Source organism: Scomber japonicus, chromosome 13, assembly GCF_027409825.1.
Source record: "Scomber japonicus isolate fScoJap1 chromosome 13, fScoJap1.pri, whole genome shotgun sequence".
Taxonomy (NCBI): Eukaryota; Metazoa; Chordata; class Actinopteri; order Scombriformes; family Scombridae; genus Scomber; species Scomber japonicus.
The window spans coordinates 32,564,828-32,592,361 of NC_070590.1; the positions used below are offsets into that span (position 1 = coordinate 32,564,828).

Sequence of the window (27,534 nt, forward strand, 5' to 3'; positions counted from 1 at the left end):
TGCACGTGTTTCGTAGAAGTCTTGAAGGGTCTGCCACTCTTTGTACCGCTCCCTGAACTGCCTAACTAACTCCCTATCTTCTAAAAGGGAGCAGTTGAGTTTCCACAGACCACTTCCTGATGTCACGCCCGAAGAGAGTGAAAGGGTGCAAGAGAGCATAAGGTGATCGGAGAAGAAAACAGGAGTTAATCTAGCATCGGTGGGTGGGCAGTCCCGTGTAAAAACATAATCTATGCGAGAGGCTCTGGTGCCATCACCACTGAACCAGGTGAAGCCCTCCTCTCTGGGATGCATGATTTTAAAACAGTCCTGAAGTTTAAAATCTCTACAAATGCCCTGCAATAAAACCGATGTTTTGTCTACTTTAAAATCTTCCCCTGCTCTCCTCCTATCCTCCCTACTTAGAATACAGTTAAAATCCCCCCCTACAACTAAAGGTGCCCTACCTAGCATGTGGGACTGCAAGTCTTCTAAAAGGTCATACCTGTCGTTCTTGTCGTTAAAACCGTAAATATTTAAAAGGTTGAAATCCTGTCCCATAAAAGCCAAATGTGCTAAAAGTGCCCGACTGTCTCTCACCACAGTGCTGCCCTTCACCAGAGCTTGAGGGTTTTTGATTAAAATGGCCACTCCGTCATTTTTGTTTTGATTGGATCCACTCCATATTGACATTTTTGGCCACATCTCCTCCCACTGTCTGTAATGTTTTAAAAACGGTAGGCTGCATTCCTGCAATAAAAACACATCTGACTTAAAGGAACTTAAAAAGGGTAAAACACTCTGGGCTCTAACTCTCGACTTCACACTTCTCACATTAATGGTAGAGAAGGTCAGTGTCATGAGTATGGTTAAAAACAACAGGTAAGACATTTTAAAAGACTCAGAGGGTGTTAAAAACACATTTAAAAAACAGTTAGGTAATTTCTTGTGAACAGAGCTCTTCCTTCATCTCTGCGGGTGAAAAATGAAGGGTTTGAGCTCTGTTCCCCTTTGGGACTCTGGGGGTTGGCCTCTGCTGCAATGTTGCATTTAATTTGGAGTCCCTGGGGGTCGATTGCAGAGCAATTGTTAAAAAAGAAACCTCATTGGGTGAATCGGAAGGGAAGACTCTGGGCTCCTCCACAGATGAACTGTCTGAGTGAGCCGCAACTCTTCCCTTCTTCTCCAACACAATGGGAGAATCCGAGGACAATTCAGACAAAGGCCTCTTAGTTTGCTGGGCATTGGGGAGGGAGGCATCTTCACTATCATCCTGTGGTTGGTCTTCCTTACTAGCTCCGCCTTCTGCCTGCACCACCCCATCCTCTGGACTACTCTCCATTGGAGGGGTAAATGCAGGCCCCTCCCTCACTCCCTCCTCACCTGTTCCCTCTCTTCCAATCACAGGATTTGGAGGGAGATTTGAATTTTTCCTGCCCAGCAACTTCAATTTGCTCTCCTAACTGTTCTGTCTGTCCGCCATCTTTTCTCTTTTCTGTGACTTTTGCAGCCTCCAATTTGTTGGCAAATGACTTTGGGCAATCTCTGAACAGGTGGTTTGTTTCCCCACAAAGATTGCATCGTCTGCCATTGGTGCACTCTTCAAAAGTGGGTCCAATTTCTCTGCATTTTCCACATACGATCTGCTGACATGCTTCAACCAGGTGCCCATGCTCACCACACTTGCGGCAGAGTTTGGGTTGGCCCTGGTAATGGATATAGCCCCTGTTCTCTCCCAGAACTACCATAGACGGCAGATGTTTCAAGCCCTGGAAGCCTTGGGGGTCCTGCCATTGTTGGATGGGGACCCTCCAAGCGCAATTCCAGATGCCGTCCTCATCTCTCACTTTCGTAGCCTGGCCTTTAACAGTGCAATATCTCCCCAGCCACAAACAAATGTCATCTGCATTCACTGTTTCATTGAACATTCTGACAATAACGGTTTTCAACGTATTGTCAGTCAGTTTCTCCACATTGAACACAGCAAATTGGGGTTTTACATTTTCAAATCTTATCCAAAATTCTCTGAGCAACACAGCAGTTTGAAAGCTTAAATCAAATCCCTTGTTATATGGCAATGTTAAAATGCAGTTTAAGTCTTCTGGCTTAAATTTCAACGTACCTTGAATCAATTTTCTGGAGAAGTCCAGCCTCGACATCTTCATGGATTCAACATCCTTGTTGGCAAAAGTAAAACGGACACTGAAAAACACGTCTTACTGAGGAAGGCCGCCCGCTTGTCTTTTCACAAACACAATGAGACTCTGCCAAACGGCAAAGCCTGCCAAAAATAGATCTAACTCGTGGGTGTTCCTCTCCACGGAAGTCTTTAGTAAAAGGCGAAAGACTTGTACGTGATGAAGAGAAAGCCGAGTAAGTACGCCCCGCTCACCAACAGCAGACGAACACAACAGTGGTCCCAGTCACCCCCTTCACGGTGAGCCCCGACATGGTGAAAGGAATCCCAGGCCACACCCATTCCCCTACACCGCGCAGCAAGAGCAAGGCGCCAACTTTTTCTTGTCATGTTTTTAGATTTTGTGAAATGCGGCAAAGAGCTCCAGGCTTTCCAGCCACAGGACTAACGTCCTACTCGGGTGTTCCAGAGGAGCAAGGGTCAAAATGTGGAAATGCTGCAAGTACACAGGCAGACAGGTGCTGCTTCCCTTTTACTCCCCCGTGGGAAGAATGACCCCTTGGCCGCGGTGCGGTCCGGAGGGCAGTGGGCAGCACCCTTGCATGAAGCATGAAAAGAGCGATCAATCCCCTCGTGTGACCCATAGCAGGACAACCGAGAGCCTCTCAGACACACCCTGTGGACTCATCTCTATGACAAGCCCCGCTGTGGAATGTCCTTCATGCCAAACCTCTTATGCCCCCACAATCTCCCTCTTTGTGTGCCGCCCCAAGGTGCAAATCTCACACCGTGTCACGCTGCACTTTCCCCCCTATTCGACGCAGGTGATTAGAGATACTGATGAAGATCCAGCAGGGGGCATGTCTGCTCTCCTTGAGACAGGCAACCTGCCATCTGCTGTGACTCAATCCCCCTGGCCAAAGTTGTATCATATAATTCATAGGAAACAAAGATGACTTGCTCATTTTCAAGGGTGCTTGAACAACCTTGAAATGGATCTAAACTCGTCAGTGCTGCTAGACCGGCCTACCTACTCAGTTAAGCCTCTTTTTCATATTAAACATAGAGAGAGAGGGGGTGCACCGTTCCTGGAGGTACTGCAGTACCGGGTCGATGCGTGGAGTGGACGGAGCAAGCCCCTATTCCATATCCCTGCTCCAATAAGCAATTTAATATATGGTCCCCGGGTAGGGGACGTATCAGATATTAAACTGATAGGAACAGATACTACACTTGATCTTAGCCAAAAGGCCGAGAAGCGATGACCGGAAAAGTGTCGGAGTTGAAGGAGTGATCCTCTGCAGCGTCAGTCCCGCTCACGGTGTCACAGAGTCCAATGCGAGGAAGTAACTTGGAGCTGCATTCTATCAAAAGATAAGACGACCGTTTTGTGTTCAAAAGGACATCCGTCTCTACACGAGTCAATGGAGAAATCACCAATTTCTCACTTGGTTTCTAACCTCAGTAAGCGTTTAGTTTTCTTTCAACAACTTATCAGGGGAGAGCGCGAACGCAGTCCCCCACTACCAGAAATTATGCAATCGAGATTCCCACATTTGGGGAATTCGCAGAGGTCAGCACAACCGGAGTGCAATGGTTGAGCCTCGCCCTGGGTGAACCACCTTCTTGATCATGGTATCTCCCTTGCCAGGTAAGTATGAGTTGTACAGATCCGAGCCAAGGAAGTCTTTCACAGACACGGCACCCGGACCGATGGTGCACCTTCCAAACATCATCCAAACACACACACGCCGCATGAGGCTGTGGATCTGCAGAGTCACAACTTTGCATGCAGCTTCCTGCTCTATGAATAAGGATTACAAAGGATTGCTGTATATGAGCACAGATTTCTAGAGTGTGCAACCTCACTACAGTGCTGACATAGCTACTCAATTGTACATTGGCAGTCATGGGCAATTCTAGGATCAGGCTCGCAAAATAATTAAAGTTGTATAAAATAATTCATAGGAAACAAAGATAATTTGCTCATTTTCAAGGGTGCTTGAACAACCTTGAAATGGATCTAAACTCGTCAGTGCTGCTAGACCGGCCTACCTACTCAGTTAAGTCTCTTTTTCATATTAAACATAGAGAGAGGGGGGTGCACCGTTCCTGGAGGTACTGCAATACCGGGTCGATGCGTGGAGTGGACGGAGCAAGCCCCTATTCCATCTCCCTGCTCCAAAAAGCAATTTAATATATGGTCCCCGGGTAGGGGACGTATCAGATATTAAACTGATAAGAACAGATTTTTTTTTTTTTTTTCGAAAAAGTTTTATTGACACTCGTTCAAATTATTTCAAACAATGATTTACATTTTAGATAAAATATTCACATGTGGACATAGTATATACAATGAATTACAATAAATATGTGCAGTATGTAAAACCATATTTAAAACAATAAAACCAATTGTTCTAAAATGGTAATACAGGTTAAATAGCTGTTCATTTGTAAAACATATGTCAGGTGTTTATGTGATTGAGTGTCCATTAAAAGTCCATAAAAAGGAGTGCATCCGTTAAAAAGGGTTTTTTTTTTTCAATTCTATCTTTGTGCAGGAGCGCAGTGAGTCCCTACCAAGGGTAACTCATTCTGCTCCCCCAAACATTTGGTCTCTCGGGATGCTGTCGTGTTCCCACCTGCCTCACCCAGAGAGCCAGGCCGCTGCTGCTGTGACCTTTTGCTGTGTGGCTCCGGCTCCTTCATCCGAATGGGCACAGAGGCGATTCTTCTTTGTGGCTGTGTCCTAGGCCTGCCGCCTGCAGCTACGGCCGTTTTGACCGTTGCTGCGGCCATTCGGATCACAGCCACGGGGGGGATCTGCATGTGCTTTCTTACCAGCAAGTTTCTGGAGGTCCATGTGGCGTCTTTGATGGCGGCTGGGGTGAGCCACTGTTTTGCAAAGTCTTTGGATGGTATTTTTTGCTGGCTCACCCCATATAGCACTAGTTGTGCTGTGAGGACCTCCCTTGCTGGTAAGTACGGGAATTGCAAGGAGCCGGCCGTTGCCCACTGGTCTACAGCAGCACTGCACTCCCAGAGCAGATGCCTCACCGACTCAGGCGCGCCACAACCAGGTCGGGGGCAGGTTGAGTGCGTTGACATGCCCCGGGAGTGCATGACGGACCTGACCGGGAGGATCTCATGAGCCACCATCCATGACAGGTCCCGGAGTCTGTTAGGGAGAGCAGGATGGTTGACGTTGCGCCAAACTGTTGTGGGCTCGCCGGGTGCGAGCCCGCGCACCGGACTCACTAGTTCCCGCTCCTGCACAACGGAGACAAGTGATCTGTGGTTAGTTAAAATCTGCAACTCCTCATGCTCAAGGTTAAAATGCCTTAAAAACTTCTGAATAAAAACATAGGCTGGTGGCAGGTTAAAAGACACAGGTATTCTTAGGTCCACATGTAAAATCTTAAGTTTTCTGAGGTAGGACCCCATCCAGAAGCGTGTCATTGCAGTTGTCTTGGGGTTTCTGGATGGGGTCATGGCTATTTTCATGTGTACTGTAGTGTATGTGCTTCCTAAAAACAGGTGCAGATCCGGTACTTCTTTTCCTCCTTTCTCCTTTGGCCTTTTCATAATTTCTCTCTTCAATCTTTCCCACTTGGATCCCCACAGAAAGTAAAAAATGGCTCGCTCCAGATTTAAAAGCACATGCCTAGGAGGAATAAAAACAGAACTGATCAATAAAAGCAAAGGTAAAATCACTGCTTTGATGATTAAAACCTTTCCTTCCATGGTCAGTCCTCTAAGTCCCCAGTATCCTAGTCTTTGTCTGACTTTCCCTACCACGTCTGGCCAATTTGTTTTCCCTTCCCCCTCCCTGTCAAATTTAATTCCCAGTATTTTTTGGTCAGTCTGGGTCACAGTCAGGGGGAGTCCTGTCGTCTCAGTCGCCGTCCATGGTCCATAAAATTGGGCTTGGGTCTTTTCTCTATTTAATTTCGACCCAGAGGCCTGTCCAAACCAGTCAGTCAAGTCCGGGGTCCTGTTGACAGATAAAAGGTCGGTACATAAAATATTCACGTCGTCCATGTATAGGTTACACCTGTTTTCCAGTCCCCCACTCCCCGGCAGTCCTACCCTATTGATTCGTTGGTCCTTTCTCAAGACCTGTGCCAGTGGTTCTATGCAGATGATGTAGAGGAGGGCAGATAACGGACACCCCTGACGGACACCGCAGTTAATCCCACCCACCGGTACAGCAATCCCACCCAAGCTATAAATCTTTCCGGGAACCCCATTTTTCGCAGGACCTGGAAGAGGTACTGGTGCGAGACCCGATCAAATGCTTTCTCAAAATCTAAATTTAGTACTACTAGCCGGATGTTTCTGTCTCTCGCGTAACAGATGGTGTCTCTGATCAGTATGAGGCTGTCAGTGATCTTCCTCCCCGGGATGGCACAGGCTTGATCCGGGTGAATCACGTCTTCTAAAAACATAGACATACGTGTCGCTAAAAGTTTGCTAAAAAGTTTACAGTCAAAGTTTAAAAGCGTGATTGGTCTCCAGTTTTTCAGGTCAGTCTTGTCATTGTGTTTATAAAGGAGAGTCACTATCCCTACTCTAAAACTGTCAGGAAGCCGGTCAAGTCGTTCAAAATCCATAAAAACAGTAATCAAATCAGGTGCTAAAATGTCCCAAAAAGTCAAATAAAACTCCAAGGGAAGTCCATCTTGTCCAGGGGACTTCCCTTTTTTAAAACCAGTCATACATTTATTTAACTCTAAAAAAGTAAAAGCCTGGGATAAAAGCACACTTTTGTTTACTGTTTTTACAATGAATTTTAAAACTTCGGTCATGATGTCCATTTTTACAGGTTTTTCTTTGTACAGGTTTGAATAAAATGTTTCAATTGTTTCTTTAATATCGCCCATTGTTTCAGTTGTGCACCCATCTTCTTTTTTCAGCTTTGTAATGCCCCCCCCCCCCCCCCCCCCTTTATTCATAATTTTCCTGAAAAAATAGCGTGTGCACTTTTCACCCTCCTCTATTTCCCGTTCTCTGCTCCTTAAAATGACACCTTTGCTTTTAATTTCTGATAAAACTGACATCTCTTTTTTAACTTGCTTAATTTCCTCATTAAAATCCATGCCAATCTGGTTTAGGTTAAAATAACGTAGTCGTTTCTGCAGTCCCATCATGCGTCTGTATTCCCTGTTCTTTCGTTTCTTACCTGCCTGCCTAAAGAAAGTCTGCGTCTTTCCCTTCACCATTTCCCACCAGTGTGCACGTGTTTCGTAGAAGTCTTGAAGGGTCTGCCACTCTTTGTACCGCTCCCTGAACTGCCTAACTAACTCCCTATCTTCTAAAAGGGAGCAGTTGAGTTTCCACAGACCACTTCCTGATGTCACGCCCGAAGAGAGTGAAAGGGTGCAAGAGAGCATAAGGTGATCGGAGAAGAAAACAGGAGTTAATCTAGCATTGGTGGGTGGGCAGTCCCGTGTAAAAACATAATCTATGCGAGAGGCTCTGGTGCCATCACCACCGAACCAGGTGAAGCCCTCCTCTCTGGGATGCATGATTTTAAAACAGTCCTGAAGTTTAAAATCTCTACAAATGCCCTGCAATAAAACCGATGTTTTGTCTACTTTAAAATCTTCCCCTGCTCTCCTCCTATCCTCCCTACTTAGAATACAGTTAAAATCCCCCCCTACAACTAAAGGTGCCCTACCTAGCATGTGGGACTGCAAGTCTTCTAAAAGGTCATACCTGTCGTTCTTGTCGTTAAAACCGTAAATATTTAAAAGGTTGAAATCCTGTCCCATAAAAGCCAAATGTGCTAAAAGTGCCCGACTGTCTCTCACCACAGTGCTGCCCTTCACCAGAGCTTGAGGGTTTTTGATTAAAATGGCCACTCCGTCATTTTTGTTTTGATTGGATCCACTCCATATTGACATTTTTGGCCACATCTCCTCCCACTGTCTGTAATGTTTTAAAAACGGTAGGCTGCATTCCTGCAATAAAAACACATCTGACTTAAAGGAACTTAAAAAGGGTAAAACACTCTGGGCTCTAACTCTCGACTTCACACTTCTCACATTAATGGTAGAGAAGGTCAGTGTCATGAGTATGGTTAAAAACAACAGGTAAGACATTTTAAAAGACTCAGAGGGTGTTAAAAACACATTTAAAAAACAGTTAGGTAATTTCTTGTGAACAGAGCTCTTCCTTCATCTCTGCGGGTGAAAAATGAAGGGTTTGAGCTCTGTTCCCCTTTGGGACTCTGGGGGTTGGCCTCTGCTGCAATGTTGCATTTAATTTGGAGTCCCTGGGGGTCGATTGCAGAGCAATTGTTAAAAAAGAAACCTCATTGGGTGAATCGGAAGGGAAGACTCTGGGCTCCTCCACAGATGAACTGTCTGAGTGAGCCGCAACTCTTCCCTTCTTCTCCAACACAATGGGAGAATCCGAGGACAATTCAGACAAAGGCCTCTTAGTTTGCTGGGCATTGGGGAGGGAGGCATCTTCACTATCATCCTGTGGTTGGTCTTCCTTACTAGCTCCGCCTTCTGCCTGCACCACCCCATCCTCTGGACTACTCTCCATTGGAGGGGTAAATGCAGGCCCCTCCCTCACTCCCTCCTCACCTGTTCCCTCTCTTCCAATCACAGGATTTGGAGGGAGATTTGAATTTTCCTGCCCAGCAACTTCAATTTGCTCTCCTAACTGTTCTGTCTGTCCGCCATCTTTTCTCTTTTCTGTGACTTTTGCAGCCTTCAATTTGTTGGCAAATGACTTTGGGCAATCTCTGAACAGGTGGTTTGTTTCCCCACAAAGATTGCATCGTCTGCCATTGGTGCACTCTTCAAAAGTGGGTCCAATTTCTCTGCATTTTCCACATACGATCTGCTGACATGCTTCAACCAGGTGCCCATGCTCACCACACTTGCGGCAGAGTTTGGGTTGGCCCTGGTAATGGGTATAGCCCCTGTTCTCTCCCAGAACTACCATAGACGGCAGATGTTTCAAGCCCTGGAAGCCTTGGGGGTCCTGCCATTGTTGGATGGGGACCCTCCAAGCGCAATTCCAGATGCCGTCCTCATCTCTCACTTTCGTAGCCTGGCCTTTAACAGTGCAATATCTCCCCAGCCACAAACAAATGTCATCTGCATTCACTGTTTCATTGAACATTCTGACAATAACGGTTTTCAACGTATTGTCAGTCAGTTTCTCCACATTGAACACAGCAAATTGGGGTTTTACATTTTCAAATCTTATCCAAAATTCTCTGAGCAACACAGCAGTTTGAAAGCTTAAATCAAATCCCTTGTTATATGGCAAGGTTAAAATGCAGTTTAAGTCTTCTGGCTTAAATTTCAGCGTACCTTGAATCAATTTTCTGGAGAAGTCCAGCCTCGACATCTTCATGGATTCAACATCCTTGTTGGCAAAAGTAAAACGGACACTGAAAAACACGTCTTACTGAGGAAGGCCGCCCGCTTGTCTTTTCACAAACACAATGAGACTCTGCCAAACGGCAAAGCCTGCCAAAAATAGATCTAACTCGTGGGTGTTCCTCTCCACGGAAGTCTTTAGTAAAAGGCGAAAGACTTGTACCTGATGAAGAGAAAGCCGAGTAAGTACGCCCCGCTCACCAACAGCAGACGAACACAACAGTGGTCCCAGTCACCCCCTTCACGGTGAGCCCCGACATGGTGAAAGGAATCCCAGGCCACACCCATTCCCCTACACCGCGCAGCAAGAGCAAGGCGCCAACTTTTTCTTGTCATGTTTTTAGATTTTGTGAAATGCGGCAAAGAGCTCCAGGCTTTCCAGCCACAGGACTAACGTCCTACTCGGGTGTTCCAGAGGAGCAAGGGTCAAAATGTGGAAATGCTGCAAGTACACAGGCAGACAGGTGCTGCTTCCCTTTTACTCCCCCGTGGGAAGAATGACCCCTTGGCCGCGGTGCGGTCCGGAGGGCAGTGGGCAGCACCCTTGCATGAAGCATGAAAAGAGCGATCAATCCCCTCGTGTGACCCATAGCAGGACAACCGAGAGCCTCTCAGACACACCCTGTGGACTCATCTCTATGACAAGCCCCGCTGTGGAATGTCCTTCATGCCAAACCTCTTATGCCCCCACAATCTCCCTCTTTGTGTGCCGCCCCAAGGTGCAAATCTCACACCGTGTCACGCTGCACTTTCCCCCCTATTCGACGCAGGTGATTAGAGATACTGATGAAGATCCAGCAGGGGGCATGTCTGCTCTCCTTGAGACAGGCAACCTGCCATCTGCTGTGACTCAATCCCCCTGGCCAAAGTTGTATCAAATAATTCATAGGAAACAAAGATAACTTATCATTTTCACCCATTTTCAAGGGTGCTTGAACAACCTTGAAATGGATCTAAACTCGTCAGTGCTGCTAGACCGGCCTACCTACTCAGTTAAGCCTCTTTTTCATATTAAACATAGAGAGAGGGGGGTGCACCGTTCCTGGAGGTACTGCAATACCGGGTCGATGCGTGGAGTGGACGGAGCAAGCCCCTATTCCATCTCCCTGCTCCAAAAAGCAATTTAATATATGGTCCCCGGGTAGGGGACGTATCAGATATTAAACTGATAAGAACAGATACTACACTTGATCTTAGCCAAAAGGCCGAGAAGCGATGACCGGAAAAGTGTCGGAGTTGAAGGAGTGATCCTCTGCAGCGTCAGTCCCGCTCACGGTGTCACAGAGTCCAATGCGAGGAAGTAACTTGGAGCTGCATTCTATCAAAAGATAAGACGACCGTTTTGTGTTCAAAAGGACATCCGTCTCTACACGAGTCAATGGAGAATTCACCAATTTCTCACTTGGTTTCTAACCTCAGTAAGCGTTTAGTTTTCTTTCAACAACTTATCAGGGGAGAGCGCGAACGCAGTCACCCACTACCAGAAATTATGCAATCGAGATTCCCACATTTGGGGAATTCGCAGAGGTCAGCACAACCGGAGTGCAATGGTTGAGCCTCGCCCTGGGTGAACCACCTACTTGATCATGGTATCTCCCTTGCCAGGTAAGTATGAGTTGTACAGATCCGAGCCAAGGACGTCTTTCACAGACACGGCACCCGGACCGATGGTGCACCTTCCAAACATCATCCAAACACACACACGCCGCATGAGGCTGTGGATCTGCAGAGTCACAACTTTGCATGCAGCTTCCTGCTCTATGAATAAGGATTACAAAGGATTGCTGTATATGAGCACAGATTTCTAGAGTGTGCAACCTCACTACAGTGCTGACATAGCTACTCAATTGTACATTGGCAGTCATGGGCAATTCTAGGATCAGGCTCGCAAAATAATTAAAGTTGTATAAAATAATTCATAGGAAACAAAGATAATTTGCTCATTTTCAAGGGTGCTTGAACAACCTTGAAATGGATCTAAACTCGTCAGTGCTGCTAGACCGGCCTACCTACTCAGTTAAGTCTCTTTTTCATATTAAACATAGAGAGAGGGGGGTGCACCGTTCCTGGAGGTACTGCAATACCGGGTCGATGCGTGGAGTGGACGGAGCAAGCCCCTATTCCATCTCCCTGCTCCAAAAAGCAATTTAATATATGGTCCCCGGGTAGGGGACGTATCAGATATTAAACTGATAAGAACAGATACTACACTTGATCTTAGCCAAAAGGCCGAGAAGCGATGACCGGAAAAGTGTCGGAGTTGAAGGAGTGATCCTCTGCAGCGTCAGTCCCGCTCACGGTGTCACAGAGTCCAATGCGAGGAAGTAACTTGGAGCTGCATTCTATCAAAAGATAAGACGACCGTTTTGTGTTCAAAAGGACATCCGTCTCTACACGAGTCAATGGAGAATTCACCAATTTCTCACTTGGTTTCTAACCTCAGTAAGCGTTTAGTTTTCTTTCAACAACTTATCAGGGGAGAGCGCGAACGCAGTCCCCCACTACCAGAAATTATGCAATCGAGATTCCCACATTTGGGGAATTCGCAGAGGTCAGCACAACCGGAGTGCAATGGTTGAGCCTCGCCCTGGGTGAACCACCTTCTTGATCATGGTATCTCCCTTGCCAGGTAAGTATGAGTTGTACAGATCCGAGCCAAGGAAGTCTTTCACAGACACGGCACCCGGACCGATGGTGCACCTTCCAAACATCATCCAAACACACACACGCCGCATGAGGCTGTGGATCTGCAGAGTCACAACTTTGCATGCAGCTTCCTGCTCTATGAATAAGGATTACAAAGGATTGCTGTATATGAGCACAGATTTCTAGAGTGTGCAACCTCACTACAGTGCTGACATAGCTACTCAATTGTACATTGGCAGTCATGAGTCAAGATAATTTGCTCATTTTCAAGGGTGCTTGAACAACCTTGAAATGGATCTAAACTCGTCAGTGCTGCTAGACCGGCCTACCTACTCAGTTAAGTCTCTTTTTCATATTAAACATAGAGAGAGGGGAGTGCACCGTTCCTGGAGGTACTGCAATACCGGGTCGATGCATGGAGTGGACGGAGCAAGCCCCTATTCCATCTCCCTGCTCCAAAAAGCAATTTAATATATGGTCCCCGGGTAGGGGACGTATCAGATATTAAACTGATAAGAACAGATTTTTTTTTTTTTTTTTCGAAAAAGTTTTATTGACACTCGTTCAAATTATTTCAAACAATGATTTACATTTTAGATAAAATATTCACATGTGAACATAGTATATACAATGAATTACAATAAATATGTGCAGTATGTAAAACCATATTTAAAACAATAAAACCAATTGTTCTAAAATGGTAATACAGGTTAAATAGCTGTTCATTTGTAAAACATATGTCAGGTGTTTATGTGATTGAGTGTCCATTAAAAGTCCATAAAAAGGAGTGCATCCGTTAAAAAGGGTTTTTTTTTTCAATTCTATCTTTGTGCAGGAGCGCAGTGAGTCCCTACCAAGGGTAACTCATTCTGCTCCCCCAAACATTTGGTCTCTCGGGATGCTGTCGTGGTGGTCAGAGGAGATCCTCTCCCTGATGCTCCTTCCCACCTGCCTCACCCAGAGAGCCAGGCCGCTGCTGCTGTGACCTTTTGCTGTGTGGCTCCGGCTCCTTCATCCGAATGGGCACAGAGGCGATTCTTCTTTGTGGCTGTGTCCTAGGCCTGCTGCCTGCAGCTACGGCCGTTTTGACCGTTGCTGCGGCCATTCGGATCACAGCCACGGGGGGGATCTGCATGTGCTTTCTTACCAGCAAGTTTCTGGAGGTCCATGTGGCGTCTTTGATGGCGGCTAGGGTGAGCCACTGTTTTGCAAAGTCTTTGGATGGTATTTTTTGCTGGCTCACCCCATATAGCACTAGTTGTGCTGTGAGGACCTCCCTTGCTGGTAAGTACGGGAATTGCAAGGAGCCGGCCGTTGCCCACTGGTCTACAGCAGCACTGCACTCCCAGAGCAGATGCCTCACCGACTCAGGCGCGCCACAACCAGGTCGGGGGCAGGTTGAGTGCGTTGACATGCCCCGGGAGTGCATGACGGACCTGACCGGGAGGATCTCATGAGCCACCATCCATGACAGGTCCCGGAGTCTGTTAGGGAGAGCAGGATGGTTGACGTTGCGCCAAACTGTTGTGGGCTCGCCGGGTGCGAGCCCGCGCACCGGACTCACTGGTTCCCGCTCCTGCACAACGGAGACAAGTGATCTGTGGTTAGTTAAAATCTGCAACTCCTCATGCTCAAGTCGTTCAAAATCCATAAAAACAGTAATCAAATCAGGTGCTAAAATGTCCCAAAAAGTCAAATAAAACTCCAAGGGAAGTCCATCTTGTCCAGGGGACTTCCCTTTTTTAAAACCAGTCATACAGTTATTTAACTCTAAAAAAGTAAAATCCTGGGATAAAAGCACACTTTTGTTTACTGTTTTTACAATGAATTTTAAAAATTCGGTCATGATGTCCATTTTTACAGGTTTTTCTTTGTACAGGTTTGAATAAAATGTTTCAATTGTTTCTTTAATATCGCCCATTGTTTCAGTTGTGCACCCATCTTCTTTTTTCAGCTTTGTAATGCCCCCCCCCCCCCCCCCCTTTATTCATAATTTTCCTGAAAAAATAGCGTGTGCACTTTTCACCCTCCTCTATTTCCCGTTCTCTGCTCCTTAAAATGACACCTTTGCTTTTAATTTCTGATAAAACTGACATCTCTTTTTTAACTTGCTTAATTTCCTCATTAAAATCCATGCCAATCTGGTTTAGGTTAAAATAACGTTGTAGTCGTTTCTGCAGTCCCATCATGCGTCTGTATTCCCTGTTCTTTCGTTTCTTACCTGCCTGCCTAAAGAAAGTCTGCGTCTTTCCCTTCACCATTTCCCACCAGTGTGCACGTGTTTCGTAGAAGTCTTGAAGGGTCTGCCACTCTTTGTACCGCTCCCTGAACTGCCTAACTAACTCCCTATCTTCTAAAAGGGAGCAGTTGAGTTTCCACAGACCACTTCCTGATGTCACGCCCGAAGAGAGTGAAAGGGTGCAAGAGAGCATAAGGTGATCGGAGAAGAAAACAGGAGTTAATCTAGCATCGGTGGGTGGGCAGTCCCGTGTAAAAACATAATCTATGCGAGAGGCTCTGGTGCCATCACCACTGAACCAGGTGAAGCCCTCCTCTCTGGGATGCATGATTTTAAAACAGTCCTGAAGTTTAAAATCTCTACAAATGCCCTGCAATAAAACCGATGTTTTGTCTACTTTAAAATCTTCCCCTGCTCTCCTCCTATCCTCCCTACTTAGAATACAGTTAAAATCCCCCCCTACAACTAAAGGTGCCCTACCTAGCATGTGGGACTGCAAGTCTTCTAAAAGGTCATACCTGTCGTTCTTGTCGTTAAAACCGTAAATATTTAAAAGGTTGAAATCCTGTCCCATAAAAGCCAAATGTGCTAAAAGTGCCCGACTGTCTCTCACCACAGTGCTGCCCTTCACCAGAGCTTGAGGGTTTTTGATTAAAATGGCCACTCCGTCATTTTTGTTTTGATTGGATCCACTCCATATTGACATTTTTGGCCACATCTCCTCCCACTGTCTGTAATGTTTTAAAAACGGTAGGCTGCATTCCTGCAATAAAAACACATCTGACTTAAAGGAACTTAAAAAGGGTAAAACACTCTGGGCTCTAACTCTCGACTTCACACTTCTCACATTAATGGTAGAGAAGGTCAGTGTCATGAGTATGGTTAAAAACAACAGGTAAGACATTTTAAAAGACTCAGAGGGTGTTAAAAACACATTTAAAAAACAGTTAGGTAATTTCTTGTGAACAGAGCTCTTCCTTCATCTCTGCGGGTGAAAAATGAAGGGTTTGAGCTCTGTTCCCCTTTGGGACTCTGGGGGTTGGCCTCTGCTGCAATGTTGCATTTAATTTGGAGTCCCTGGGGGTCGATTGCAGAGCAATTGTTAAAAAAGAAACCTCATTGGGTGAATCGGAAGGGAAGACTCTGGGCTCCTCCACAGATGAACTGTCTGAGTGAGCCGCAACTCTTCCCTTCTTCTCCAACACAATGGGAGAATCCGAGGACAATTCAGACAAAGGCCTCTTAGTTTGCTGGGCATTGGGGAGGGAGGCATCTTCACTATCATCCTGTGGTTGGTCTTCCTTACTAGCTCCGCCTTCTGCCTGCACCACCCCATCCTCTGGACTACTCTCCATTGGAGGGGTAAATGCAGGCCCCTCCCTCACTCCCTCCTCACCTGTTCCCTCTCTTCCAATCACAGGATTTGGAGGGAGATTTGAATTTTTCCTGCCCAGCAACTTCAATTTGCTCTCCTAACTGTTCTGTCTGTCCGCCATCTTTTCTCTTTTCTGTGACTTTTGCAGCCTCCAATTTGTTGGCAAATGACTTTGGGCAATCTCTGAACAGGTGGTTTGTTTCCCCACAAAGATTGCATCGTCTGCCATTGGTGCACTCTTCAAAAGTGGGTCCAATTTCTCTGCATTTTCCACATACGATCTGCTGACATGCTTCAACCAGGTGCCCATGCTCACCACACTTGCGGCAGAGTTTGGGTTGGCCCTGGTAATGGATATAGCCCCTGTTCTCTCCCAGAACTACCATAGACGGCAGATGTTTCAAGCCCTGGAAGCCTTGGGGGTCCTGCCATTGTTGGATGGGGACCCTCCAAGCGCAATTCCAGATGCCGTCCTCATCTCTCACTTTCGTAGCCTGGCCTTTAACAGTGCAATATCTCCCCAGCCACAAACAAATGTCATCTGCATTCACTGTTTCATTGAACATTCTGACAATAACGGTTTTCAACGTATTGTCAGTCAGTTTCTCCACATTGAACACAGCAAATTGGGGTTTTACATTTTCAAATCTTATCCAAAATTCTCTGAGCAACACAGCAGTTTGAAAGCTTAAATCAAATCCCTTGTTATATGGCAATGTTAAAATGCAGTTTAAGTCTTCTGGCTTAAATTTCAACGTACCTTGAATCAATTTTCTGGAGAAGTCCAGCCTCGACATCTTCATGGATTCAACATCCTTGTTGGCAAAAGTAAAACGGACACTGAAAAACACGTCTTACTGAGGAAGGCCGCCCGCTTGTCTTTTCACAAACACAATGAGACTCTGCCAAACGGCAAAGCCTGCCAAAAATAGATCTAACTCGTGGGTGTTCCTCTCCACGGAAGTCTTTAGTAAAAGGCGAAAGACTTGTACGTGATGAAGAGAAAGCCAAGTAAGTACGCCCCGCTCACCAACAGCAGACGAACACAACAGTGGTCCCAGTCACCCCCTTCACGGTGAGCCCCGACATGGTGAAAGGAATCCCAGGCCACACCCATTCCCCTACACCGCGCAGCAAGAGCAAGGCGCCAACTTTTTCTTGTCATGTTTTTAGATTTTGTGAAATGCGGCAAAGAGCTCCAGGCTTTCCAGCCACAGGACTAACGTCCTACTCGGGTGTTCCAGAGGAGCAAGGGTCAAAATGTGGAAATGCTGCAAGTACACAGGCAGACAGGTGCTGCTTCCCTTTTACTCCCCCGTGGGAAGAATGACCCCTTGGCCGCGGTGCGGTCCGGAGGGCAGTGGGCAGCACCCTTGCATGAAGCATGAAAAGAGCGATCAATCCCCTCGTGTGACCCATAGCAGGACAACCGAGAGCCTCTCAGACACACCCTGTGGACTCATCTCTATGACAAGCCCCGCTGTGGAATGTCCTTCATGCCAAACCTCTTATGCCCCCACAATCTCCCTCTTTGTGTGCCGCCCCAAGGTGCAAATCTCACACCGTGTCACGCTGCACTTTCCCCCCTATTCGACGCAGGTGATTAGAGATACTGATGAAGATCCAGCAGGGGGCATGTCTGCTCTCCTTGAGACAGGCAACCTGCCATCTGCTGTGACTCAATCCCCCTGGCCAAAGTTGTATCATATAATTCATAGGAAACAAAGATGACTTGCTCATTTTCAAGGGTGCTTGAACAACCTTGAAATGGATCTAAACTCGTCAGTGCTGCTAGACCGGCCTACCTACTCAGTTAAGCCTCTTTTTCATATTAAACATAGAGAGAGAGGGGGTGCACCGTTCCTGGAGGTACTGCAGTACCGGGTCGATGCGTGGAGTGGACGGAGCAAGCCCCTATTCCATATCCCTGCTCCAATAAGCAATTTAATATATGGTCCCCGGGTAGGGGACGTATCAGATATTAAACTGATAGGAACAGATACTACACTTGATCTTAGCCAAAAGGCCGAGAAGCGATGACCGGAAAAGTGTCGGAGTTGAAGGAGTGATCCTCTGCAGCGTCAGTCCCGCTCACGGTGTCACAGAGTCCAATGCGAGGAAGTAACTTGGAGCTGCATTCTATCAAAAGATAAGACGACCGTTTTGTGTTCAAAAGGACATCCGTCTCTACACGAGTCAATGGAGAAATCACCAATTTCTCACTTGGTTTCTAACCTCAGTAAGCGTTTAGTTTTCTTTCAACAACTTATCAGGGGAGAGCGCGAACGCAGTCCCCCACTACCAGAAATTATGCAATCGAGATTCCCACATTTGGGGAATTCGCAGAGGTCAGCACAACCGGAGTGCAATGGTTGAGCCTCGCCCTGGGTGAACCACCTTCTTGATCATGGTATCTCCCTTGCCAGGTAAGTATGAGTTGTACAGATCCGAGCCAAGGAAGTCTTTCACAGACACGGCACCCGGACCGATGGTGCACCTTCCAAACATCATCCAAACACACACACGCCGCATGAGGCTGTGGATCTGCAGAGTCACAACTTTGCATGCAGCTTCCTGCTCTATGAATAAGGATTACAAAGGATTGCTGTATATGAGCACAGATTTCTAGAGTGTGCAACCTCACTACAGTGCTGACATAGCTACTCAATTGTACATTGGCAGTCATGGGCAATTCTAGGATCAGGCTCGCAAAATAATTAAAGTTGTATAAAATAATTCATAGGAAACAAAGATAATTTGCTCATTTTCAAGGGTGCTTGAACAACCTTGAAATGGATCTAAACTCGTCAGTGCTGCTAGACCGGCCTACCTACTCAGTTAAGTCTCTTTTTCATATTAAACATAGAGAGAGGGGGGTGCACCGTTCCTGGAGGTACTGCAATACCGGGTCGATGCGTGGAGTGGACGGAGCAAGCCCCTATTCCATCTCCCTGCTCCAAAAAGCAATTTAATATATGGTCCCCGGGTAGGGGACGTATCAGATATTAAACTGATAAGAACAGATTTTTTTTTTTTTTTTCGAAAAAGTTTTATTGACACTCGTTCAAATTATTTCAAACAATGATTTACATTTTAGATAAAATATTCACATGTGGACATAGTATATACAATGAATTACAATAAATATGTGCAGTATGTAAAACCATATTTAAAACAATAAAACCAATTGTTCTAAAATGGTAATACAGGTTAAATAGCTGTTCATTTGTAAAACATATGTCAGGTGTTTATGTGATTGAGTGTCCATTAAAAGTCCATAAAAAGGAGTGCATCCGTTAAAAAGGGTTTTTTTTTTTCAATTCTATCTTTGTGCAGGAGCGCAGTGAGTCCCTACCAAGGGTAACTCATTCTGCTCCCCCAAACATTTGGTCTCTCGGGATGCTGTCGTGTTCCCACCTGCCTCACCCAGAGAGCCAGGCCGCTGCTGCTGTGACCTTTTGCTGTGTGGCTCCGGCTCCTTCATCCGAATGGGCACAGAGGCGATTCTTCTTTGTGGCTGTGTCCTAGGCCTGCCGCCTGCAGCTACGGCCGTTTTGACCGTTGCTGCGGCCATTCGGATCACAGCCACGGGGGGGATCTGCATGTGCTTTCTTACCAGCAAGTTTCTGGAGGTCCATGTGGCGTCTTTGATGGCGGCTGGGGTGAGCCACTGTTTTGCAAAGTCTTTGGATGGTATTTTTTGCTGGCTCACCCCATATAGCACTAGTTGTGCTGTGAGGACCTCCCTTGCTGGTAAGTACGGGAATTGCAAGGAGCCGGCCGTTGCCCACTGGTCTACAGCAGCACTGCACTCCCAGAGCAGATGCCTCACCGACTCAGGCGCGCCACAACCAGGTCGGGGGCAGGTTGAGTGCGTTGACATGCCCCGGGAGTGCATGACGGACCTGACCGGGAGGATCTCATGAGCCACCATCCATGACAGGTCCCGGAGTCTGTTAGGGAGAGCAGGATGGTTGACGTTGCGCCAAACTGTTGTGGGCTCGCCGGGTGCGAGCCCGCGCACCGGACTCACTAGTTCCCGCTCCTGCACAACGGAGACAAGTGATCTGTGGTTAGTTAAAATCTGCAACTCCTCATGCTCAAGGTTAAAATGCCTTAAAAACTTCTGAATAAAAACATAGGCTGGTGGCAGGTTAAAAGACACAGGTATTCTTAGGTCCACATGTAAAATCTTAAGTTTTCTGAGGTAGGACCCCATCCAGAAGCGTGTCATTGCAGTTGTCTTGGGGTTTCTGGATGGGGTCATGGCTATTTTCATGTGTACTGTAGTGTATGTGCTTCCTAAAAACAGGTGCAGATCCGGTACTTCTTTTCCTCCTTTCTCCTTTGGCCTTTTCATAATTTCTCTCTTCAATCTTTCCCACTTGGATCCCCACAGAAAGTAAAAAATGGCTCGCTCCAGATTTAAAAGCACATGCCTAGGAGGAATAAAAACAGAACTGATCAATAAAAGCAAAGGTAAAATCACTGCTTTGATGATTAAAACCTTTCCTTCCATGGTCAGTCCTCTAAGTCCCCAGTATCCTAGTCTTTGTCTGACTTTCCCTACCACGTCTGGCCAATTTGTTTTCCCTTCCCCCTCCCTGTCAAATTTAATTCCCAGTATTTTTTGGTCAGTCTGGGTCACAGTCAGGGGGAGTCCTGTCGTCTCAGTCGCCGTCCATGGTCCATAAAATTGGGCTTGGGTCTTTTCTCTATTTAATTTCGACCCAGAGGCCTGTCCAAACCAGTCAGTCAAGTCCGGGGTCCTGTTGACAGATAAAAGGTCGGTACATAAAATATTCACGTCGTCCATGTATAGGTTACACCTGTTTTCCAGTCCCCCACTCCCCGGCAGTCCTACCCTATTGATTCGTTGGTCCTTTCTCAAGACCTGTGCCAGTGGTTCTATGCAGATGATGTAGAGGAGGGCAGATAACGGACACCCCTGACGGACACCGCAGTTAATCCCACCCACCGGTACAGCAATCCCACCCAAGCTATAAATCTTTCCGGGAACCCCATTTTTCGCAGGACCTGGAAGAGGTACTGGTGCGAGACCCGATCAAATGCTTTCTCAAAATCTAAATTTAGTACTACTAGCCGGATGTTTCTGTCTCTCGCGTAACAGATGGTGTCTCTGATCAGTATGAGGCTGTCAGTGATCTTCCTCCCCGGGATGGCACAGGCTTGATCCGGGTGAATCACGTCTTCTAAAAACATAGACATACGTGTCGCTAAAAGTTTGCTAAAAAGTTTACAGTCAAAGTTTAAAAGCGTGATTGGTCTCCAGTTTTTCAGGTCAGTCTTGTCATTGTGTTTATAAAGGAGAGTCACTATCCCTACTCTAAAACTGTCAGGAAGCCGGTCAAGTCGTTCAAAATCCATAAAAACAGTAATCAAATCAGGTGCTAAAATGTCCCAAAAAGTCAAATAAAACTCCAAGGGAAGTCCATCTTGTCCAGGGGACTTCCCTTTTTTAAAACCAGTCATACATTTATTTAACTCTAAAAAAGTAAAAGCCTGGGATAAAAGCACACTTTTGTTTACTGTTTTTACAATGAATTTTAAAACTTCGGTCATGATGTCCATTTTTACAGGTTTTTCTTTGTACAGGTTTGAATAAAATGTTTCAATTGTTTCTTTAATATCGCCCATTGTTTCAGTTGTGCACCCATCTTCTTTTTTCAGCTTTGTAATGCCCCCCCCCCCCCCCCCCCCTTTATTCATAATTTTCCTGAAAAAATAGCGTGTGCACTTTTCACCCTCCTCTATTTCCCGTTCTCTGCTCCTTAAAATGACACCTTTGCTTTTAATTTCTGATAAAACTGACATCTCTTTTTTAACTTGCTTAATTTCCTCATTAAAATCCATGCCAATCTGGTTTAGGTTAAAATAACGTAGTCGTTTCTGCAGTCCCATCATGCGTCTGTATTCCCTGTTCTTTCGTTTCTTACCTGCCTGCCTAAAGAAAGTCTGCGTCTTTCCCTTCACCATTTCCCACCAGTGTGCACGTGTTTCGTAGAAGTCTTGAAGGGTCTGCCACTCTTTGTACCGCTCCCTGAACTGCCTAACTAACTCCCTATCTTCTAAAAGGGAGCAGTTGAGTTTCCACAGACCACTTCCTGATGTCACGCCCGAAGAGAGTGAAAGGGTGCAAGAGAGCATAAGGTGATCGGAGAAGAAAACAGGAGTTAATCTAGCATTGGTGGGTGGGCAGTCCCGTGTAAAAACATAATCTATGCGAGAGGCTCTGGTGCCATCACCACCGAACCAGGTGAAGCCCTCCTCTCTGGGATGCATGATTTTAAAACAGTCCTGAAGTTTAAAATCTCTACAAATGCCCTGCAATAAAACCGATGTTTTGTCTACTTTAAAATCTTCCCCTGCTCTCCTCCTATCCTCCCTACTTAGAATACAGTTAAAATCCCCCCCTACAACTAAAGGTGCCCTACCTAGCATGTGGGACTGCAAGTCTTCTAAAAGGTCATACCTGTCGTTCTTGTCGTTAAAACCGTAAATATTTAAAAGGTTGAAATCCTGTCCCATAAAAGCCAAATGTGCTAAAAGTGCCCGACTGTCTCTCACCACAGTGCTGCCCTTCACCAGAGCTTGAGGGTTTTTGATTAAAATGGCCACTCCGTCATTTTTGTTTTGATTGGATCCACTCCATATTGACATTTTTGGCCACATCTCCTCCCACTGTCTGTAATGTTTTAAAAACGGTAGGCTGCATTCCTGCAATAAAAACACATCTGACTTAAAGGAACTTAAAAAGGGTAAAACACTCTGGGCTCTAACTCTCGACTTCACACTTCTCACATTAATGGTAGAGAAGGTCAGTGTCATGAGTATGGTTAAAAACAACAGGTAAGACATTTTAAAAGACTCAGAGGGTGTTAAAAACACATTTAAAAAACAGTTAGGTAATTTCTTGTGAACAGAGCTCTTCCTTCATCTCTGCGGGTGAAAAATGAAGGGTTTGAGCTCTGTTCCCCTTTGGGACTCTGGGGGTTGGCCTCTGCTGCAATGTTGCATTTAATTTGGAGTCCCTGGGGGTCGATTGCAGAGCAATTGTTAAAAAAGAAACCTCATTGGGTGAATCGGAAGGGAAGACTCTGGGCTCCTCCACAGATGAACTGTCTGAGTGAGCCGCAACTCTTCCCTTCTTCTCCAACACAATGGGAGAATCCGAGGACAATTCAGACAAAGGCCTCTTAGTTTGCTGGGCATTGGGGAGGGAGGCATCTTCACTATCATCCTGTGGTTGGTCTTCCTTACTAGCTCCGCCTTCTGCCTGCACCACCCCATCCTCTGGACTACTCTCCATTGGAGGGGTAAATGCAGGCCCCTCCCTCACTCCCTCCTCACCTGTTCCCTCTCTTCCAATCACAGGATTTGGAGGGAGATTTGAATTTTTCCTGCCCAGCAACTTCAATTTGCTCTCCTAACTGTTCTGTCTGTCCGCCATCTTTTCTCTTTTCTGTGACTTTTGCAGCCTCCAATTTGTTGGCAAATGACTTTGGGCAATCTCTGAACAGGTGGTTTGTTTCCCCACAAAGATTGCATCGTCTGCCATTGGTGCACTCTTCAAAAGTGGGTCCAATTTCTCTGCATTTTCCACATACGATCTGCTGACATGCTTCAACCAGGTGCCCATGCTCACCACACTTGCGGCAGAGTTTGGGTTGGCCCTGGTAATGGATATAGCCCCTGTTCTCTCCCAGAACTACCATAGACGGCAGATGTTTCAAGCCCTGGAAGCCTTGGGGGTCCTGCCATTGTTGGATGGGGACCCTCCAAGCGCAATTCCAGATGCCGTCCTCATCTCTCACTTTCGTAGCCTGGCCTTTAACAGTGCAATATCTCCCCAGCCACAAACAAATGTCATCTGCATTCACTGTTTCATTGAACATTCTGACAATAACGGTTTTCAACGTATTGTCAGTCAGTTTCTCCACATTGAACACAGCAAATTGGGGTTTTACATTTTCAAATCTTATCCAAAATTCTCTGAGCAACACAGCAGTTTGAAAGCTTAAATCAAATCCCTTGTTATATGGCAATGTTAAAATGCAGTTTAAGTCTTCTGGCTTAAATTTCAACGTACCTTGAATCAATTTTCTGGAGAAGTCCAGCCTCGACATCTTCATGGATTCAACATCCTTGTTGGCAAAAGTAAAACGGACACTGAAAAACACGTCTTACTGAGGAAGGCCGCCCGCTTGTCTTTTCACAAACACAATGAGACTCTGCCAAACGGCAAAGCCTGCCAAAAATAGATCTAACTCGTGGGTGTTCCTCTCCACGGAAGTCTTTAGTAAAAGGCGAAAGACTTGTACGTGATGAAGAGAAAGCCGAGTAAGTACGCCCCGCTCACCAACAGCAGACGAACACAACAGTGGTCCCAGTCACCCCCTTCACGGTGAGCCCCGACATGGTGAAAGGAATCCCAGGCCACACCCATTCCCCTACACCGCGCAGCAAGAGCAAGGCGCCAACTTTTTCTTGTCATGTTTTTAGATTTTGTGAAATGCGGCAAAGAGCTCCAGGCTTTCCAGCCACAGGACTAACGTCCTACTCGGGTGTTCCAGAGGAGCAAGGGTCAAAATGTGGAAATGCTGCAAGTACACAGGCAGACAGGTGCTGCTTCCCTTTTACTCCCCCGTGGGAAGAATGACCCCTTGGCCGCGGTGCGGTCCGGAGGGCAGTGGGCAGCACCCTTGCATGAAGCATGAAAAGAGCGATCAATCCCCTCGTGTGACCCATAGCAGGACAACCGAGAGCCTCTCAGACACACCCTGTGGACTCATCTCTATGACAAGCCCCGCTGTGGAATGTCCTTCATGCCAAACCTCTTATGCCCCCACAATCTCCCTCTTTGTGTGCCGCCCCAAGGTGCAAATCTCACACCGTGTCACGCTGCACTTTCCCCCCTATTCGACGCAGGTGATTAGAGATACTGATGAAGATCCAGCAGGGGGCATGTCTGCTCTCCTTGAGACAGGCAACCTGCCATCTGCTGTGACTCAATCCCCCTGGCCAAAGTTGTATCAAATAATTCATAGGAAACAAAGATAACTTATCATTTTCACCCATTTTCAAGGGTGCTTGAACAACCTTGAAATGGATCTAAACTCGTCAGTGCTGCTAGACCGGCCTACCTACTCAGTTAAGCCTCTTTTTCATATTAAACATAGAGAGAGGGGGGTGCACCGTTCCTGGAGGTACTGCAATACCGGGTCGATGCGTGGAGTGGACGGAGCAAGCCCCTATTCCATCTCCCTGCTCCAAAAAGCAATTTAATATATGGTCCCCGGGTAGGGGACGTATCAGATATTAAACTGATAAGAACAGATACTACACTTGATCTTAGCCAAAAGGCCGAGAAGCGATGACCGGAAAAGTGTCGGAGTTGAAGGAGTGATCCTCTGCAGCGTCAGTCCCGCTCACGGTGTCACAGAGTCCAATGCGAGGAAGTAACTTGGAGCTGCATTCTATCAAAAGATAAGACGACCGTTTTGTGTTCAAAAGGACATCCGTCTCTACACGAGTCAATGGAGAATTCACCAATTTCTCACTTGGTTTCTAACCTCAGTAAGCGTTTAGTTTTCTTTCAACAACTTATCAGGGGAGAGCGCGAACGCAGTCACCCACTACCAGAAATTATGCAATCGAGATTCCCACATTTGGGGAATTCGCAGAGGTCAGCACAACCGGAGTGCAATGGTTGAGCCTCGCCCTGGGTGAACCACCTACTTGATCATGGTATCTCCCTTGCCAGGTAAGTATGAGTTGTACAGATCCGAGCCAAGGACGTCTTTCACAGACACGGCACCCGGACCGATGGTGCACCTTCCAAACATCATCCAAACACACACACGCCGCATGAGGCTGTGGATCTGCAGAGTCACAACTTTGCATGCAGCTTCCTGCTCTATGAATAAGGATTACAAAGGATTGCTGTATATGAGCACAGATTTCTAGAGTGTGCAACCTCACTACAGTGCTGACATAGCTACTCAATTGTACATTGGCAGTCATGGGCAATTCTAGGATCAGGCTCGCAAAATAATTAAAGTTGTATAAAATAATTCATAGGAAACAAAGATAATTTGCTCATTTTCAAGGGTGCTTGAACAACCTTGAAATGGATCTAAACTCGTCAGTGCTGCTAGACCGGCCTACCTACTCAGTTAAGTCTCTTTTTCATATTAAACATAGAGAGAGGGGGGTGCACCGTTCCTGGAGGTACTGCAATACCGGGTCGATGCGTGGAGTGGACGGAGCAAGCCCCTATTCCATCTCCCTGCTCCAAAAAGCAATTTAATATATGGTCCCCGGGTAGGGGACGTATCAGATATTAAACTGATAAGAACAGATACTACACTTGATCTTAGCCAAAAGGCCGAGAAGCGATGACCGGAAAAGTGTCGGAGTTGAAGGAGTGATCCTCTGCAGCGTCAGTCCCGCTCACGGTGTCACAGAGTCCAATGCGAGGAAGTAACTTGGAGCTGCATTCTATCAAAAGATAAGACGACCGTTTTGTGTTCAAAAGGACATCCGTCTCTACACGAGTCAATGGAGAATTCACCAATTTCTCACTTGGTTTCTAACCTCAGTAAGCGTTTAGTTTTCTTTCAACAACTTATCAGGGGAGAGCGCGAACGCAGTCCCCCACTACCAGAAATTATGCAATCGAGATTCCCACATTTGGGGAATTCGCAGAGGTCAGCACAACCGGAGTGCAATGGTTGAGCCTCGCCCTGGGTGAACCACCTTCTTGATCATGGTATCTCCCTTGCCAGGTAAGTATGAGTTGTACAGATCCGAGCCAAGGAAGTCTTTCACAGACACGGCACCCGGACCGATGGTGCACCTTCCAAACATCATCCAAACACACACACGCCGCATGAGGCTGTGGATCTGCAGAGTCACAACTTTGCATGCAGCTTCCTGCTCTATGAATAAGGATTACAAAGGATTGCTGTATATGAGCACAGATTTCTAGAGTGTGCAACCTCACTACAGTGCTGACATAGCTACTCAATTGTACATTGGCAGTCATGAGTCAAGATAATTTGCTCATTTTCAAGGGTGCTTGAACAACCTTGAAATGGATCTAAACTCGTCAGTGCTGCTAGACCGGCCTACCTACTCAGTTAAGTCTCTTTTTCATATTAAACATAGAGAGAGGGGAGTGCACCGTTCCTGGAGGTACTGCAATACCGGGTCGATGCATGGAGTGGACGGAGCAAGCCCCTATTCCATCTCCCTGCTCCAAAAAGCAATTTAATATATGGTCCCCGGGTAGGGGACGTATCAGATATTAAACTGATAAGAACAGATTTTTTTTTTTTTTTTTCGAAAAAGTTTTATTGACACTCGTTCAAATTATTTCAAACAATGATTTACATTTTAGATAAAATATTCACATGTGAACATAGTATATACAATGAATTACAATAAATATGTGCAGTATGTAAAACCATATTTAAAACAATAAAACCAATTGTTCTAAAATGGTAATACAGGTTAAATAGCTGTTCATTTGTAAAACATATGTCAGGTGTTTATGTGATTGAGTGTCCATTAAAAGTCCATAAAAAGGAGTGCATCCGTTAAAAAGGTTTTTTTTTTTCAATTCTATCTTTGTGCAGGAGCGCAGTGAGTCCCTACCAAGGGTAACTCATTCTGCTCCCCCAAACATTTGGTCTCTCGGGATGCTGTCGTGGTGGTCAGAGGAGATCCTCTC

The 27,534-nt window shown here is 46.2% G+C and overlaps 18 non-coding genes and 2 pseudogenes across 18 annotated transcripts; all 20 read right to left on the reverse strand.

Moving 5' to 3' along the window:
* Nucleotides 1-2,240: 2,240 nt before the first annotated feature.
* LOC128372002 (U5 spliceosomal RNA) lies at nt 2,241-2,356 on the reverse strand. The gene has a single exon (XR_008322853.1). It is a non-coding gene; the product is annotated as a U5 spliceosomal RNA (small nuclear RNA).
* Nucleotides 2,357-3,188: 832 nt separating this feature from the next.
* On the reverse strand, nt 3,189-3,379 carry LOC128372063 (U2 spliceosomal RNA). Its single transcript, XR_008322910.1, has one exon. It is a non-coding gene; the product is annotated as a U2 spliceosomal RNA (small nuclear RNA).
* A 232-nt stretch (nt 3,380-3,611) lies between these two features.
* On the reverse strand, nt 3,612-3,775 carry LOC128372023 (U1 spliceosomal RNA). Its single transcript, XR_008322873.1, has one exon. It is a non-coding gene; the product is annotated as a U1 spliceosomal RNA (small nuclear RNA).
* A 437-nt stretch (nt 3,776-4,212) lies between these two features.
* LOC128371969 (uncharacterized) lies at nt 4,213-4,393 on the reverse strand (annotated as a pseudogene).
* Nucleotides 4,394-9,589: 5,196 nt separating this feature from the next.
* Nucleotides 9,590-9,705, reverse strand: LOC128372005 (U5 spliceosomal RNA). Its single transcript, XR_008322856.1, has one exon. It is a non-coding gene; the product is annotated as a U5 spliceosomal RNA (small nuclear RNA).
* An 840-nt stretch (nt 9,706-10,545) lies between these two features.
* On the reverse strand, nt 10,546-10,736 carry LOC128372056 (U2 spliceosomal RNA). The gene has a single exon (XR_008322904.1). It is a non-coding gene; the product is annotated as a U2 spliceosomal RNA (small nuclear RNA).
* A 232-nt stretch (nt 10,737-10,968) lies between these two features.
* Nucleotides 10,969-11,132, reverse strand: LOC128372039 (U1 spliceosomal RNA). The gene has a single exon (XR_008322888.1). It is a non-coding gene; the product is annotated as a U1 spliceosomal RNA (small nuclear RNA).
* A 437-nt stretch (nt 11,133-11,569) lies between these two features.
* Nucleotides 11,570-11,760, reverse strand: LOC128372057 (U2 spliceosomal RNA). The gene has a single exon (XR_008322905.1). It is a non-coding gene; the product is annotated as a U2 spliceosomal RNA (small nuclear RNA).
* A 232-nt stretch (nt 11,761-11,992) lies between these two features.
* LOC128372024 (U1 spliceosomal RNA) lies at nt 11,993-12,156 on the reverse strand. The gene has a single exon (XR_008322874.1). It is a non-coding gene; the product is annotated as a U1 spliceosomal RNA (small nuclear RNA).
* A 379-nt stretch (nt 12,157-12,535) lies between these two features.
* Nucleotides 12,536-12,717, reverse strand: LOC128371976 (U2 spliceosomal RNA). Its single transcript, XR_008322836.1, has one exon. It is a non-coding gene; the product is annotated as a U2 spliceosomal RNA (small nuclear RNA).
* Nucleotides 12,718-16,678: 3,961 nt separating this feature from the next.
* LOC128372004 (U5 spliceosomal RNA) lies at nt 16,679-16,794 on the reverse strand. The gene has a single exon (XR_008322855.1). It is a non-coding gene; the product is annotated as a U5 spliceosomal RNA (small nuclear RNA).
* Nucleotides 16,795-17,626: 832 nt separating this feature from the next.
* On the reverse strand, nt 17,627-17,817 carry LOC128371967 (U2 spliceosomal RNA). The gene has a single exon (XR_008322831.1). It is a non-coding gene; the product is annotated as a U2 spliceosomal RNA (small nuclear RNA).
* Nucleotides 17,818-18,049: 232 nt separating this feature from the next.
* Nucleotides 18,050-18,213, reverse strand: LOC128372025 (U1 spliceosomal RNA). Its single transcript, XR_008322875.1, has one exon. It is a non-coding gene; the product is annotated as a U1 spliceosomal RNA (small nuclear RNA).
* A 437-nt stretch (nt 18,214-18,650) lies between these two features.
* On the reverse strand, nt 18,651-18,831 carry LOC128371970 (uncharacterized; annotated as a pseudogene).
* A 5,197-nt stretch (nt 18,832-24,028) lies between these two features.
* Nucleotides 24,029-24,144, reverse strand: LOC128372003 (U5 spliceosomal RNA). Its single transcript, XR_008322854.1, has one exon. It is a non-coding gene; the product is annotated as a U5 spliceosomal RNA (small nuclear RNA).
* An 840-nt stretch (nt 24,145-24,984) lies between these two features.
* Nucleotides 24,985-25,175, reverse strand: LOC128372059 (U2 spliceosomal RNA). Its single transcript, XR_008322906.1, has one exon. It is a non-coding gene; the product is annotated as a U2 spliceosomal RNA (small nuclear RNA).
* A 232-nt stretch (nt 25,176-25,407) lies between these two features.
* LOC128372040 (U1 spliceosomal RNA) lies at nt 25,408-25,571 on the reverse strand. Its single transcript, XR_008322889.1, has one exon. It is a non-coding gene; the product is annotated as a U1 spliceosomal RNA (small nuclear RNA).
* Nucleotides 25,572-26,008: 437 nt separating this feature from the next.
* On the reverse strand, nt 26,009-26,199 carry LOC128372060 (U2 spliceosomal RNA). The gene has a single exon (XR_008322907.1). It is a non-coding gene; the product is annotated as a U2 spliceosomal RNA (small nuclear RNA).
* Nucleotides 26,200-26,431: 232 nt separating this feature from the next.
* Nucleotides 26,432-26,595, reverse strand: LOC128372027 (U1 spliceosomal RNA). Its single transcript, XR_008322876.1, has one exon. It is a non-coding gene; the product is annotated as a U1 spliceosomal RNA (small nuclear RNA).
* A 379-nt stretch (nt 26,596-26,974) lies between these two features.
* LOC128371977 (U2 spliceosomal RNA) lies at nt 26,975-27,156 on the reverse strand. The gene has a single exon (XR_008322837.1). It is a non-coding gene; the product is annotated as a U2 spliceosomal RNA (small nuclear RNA).
* Between the last annotated feature and the right edge of the window lie 378 nt (nt 27,157-27,534).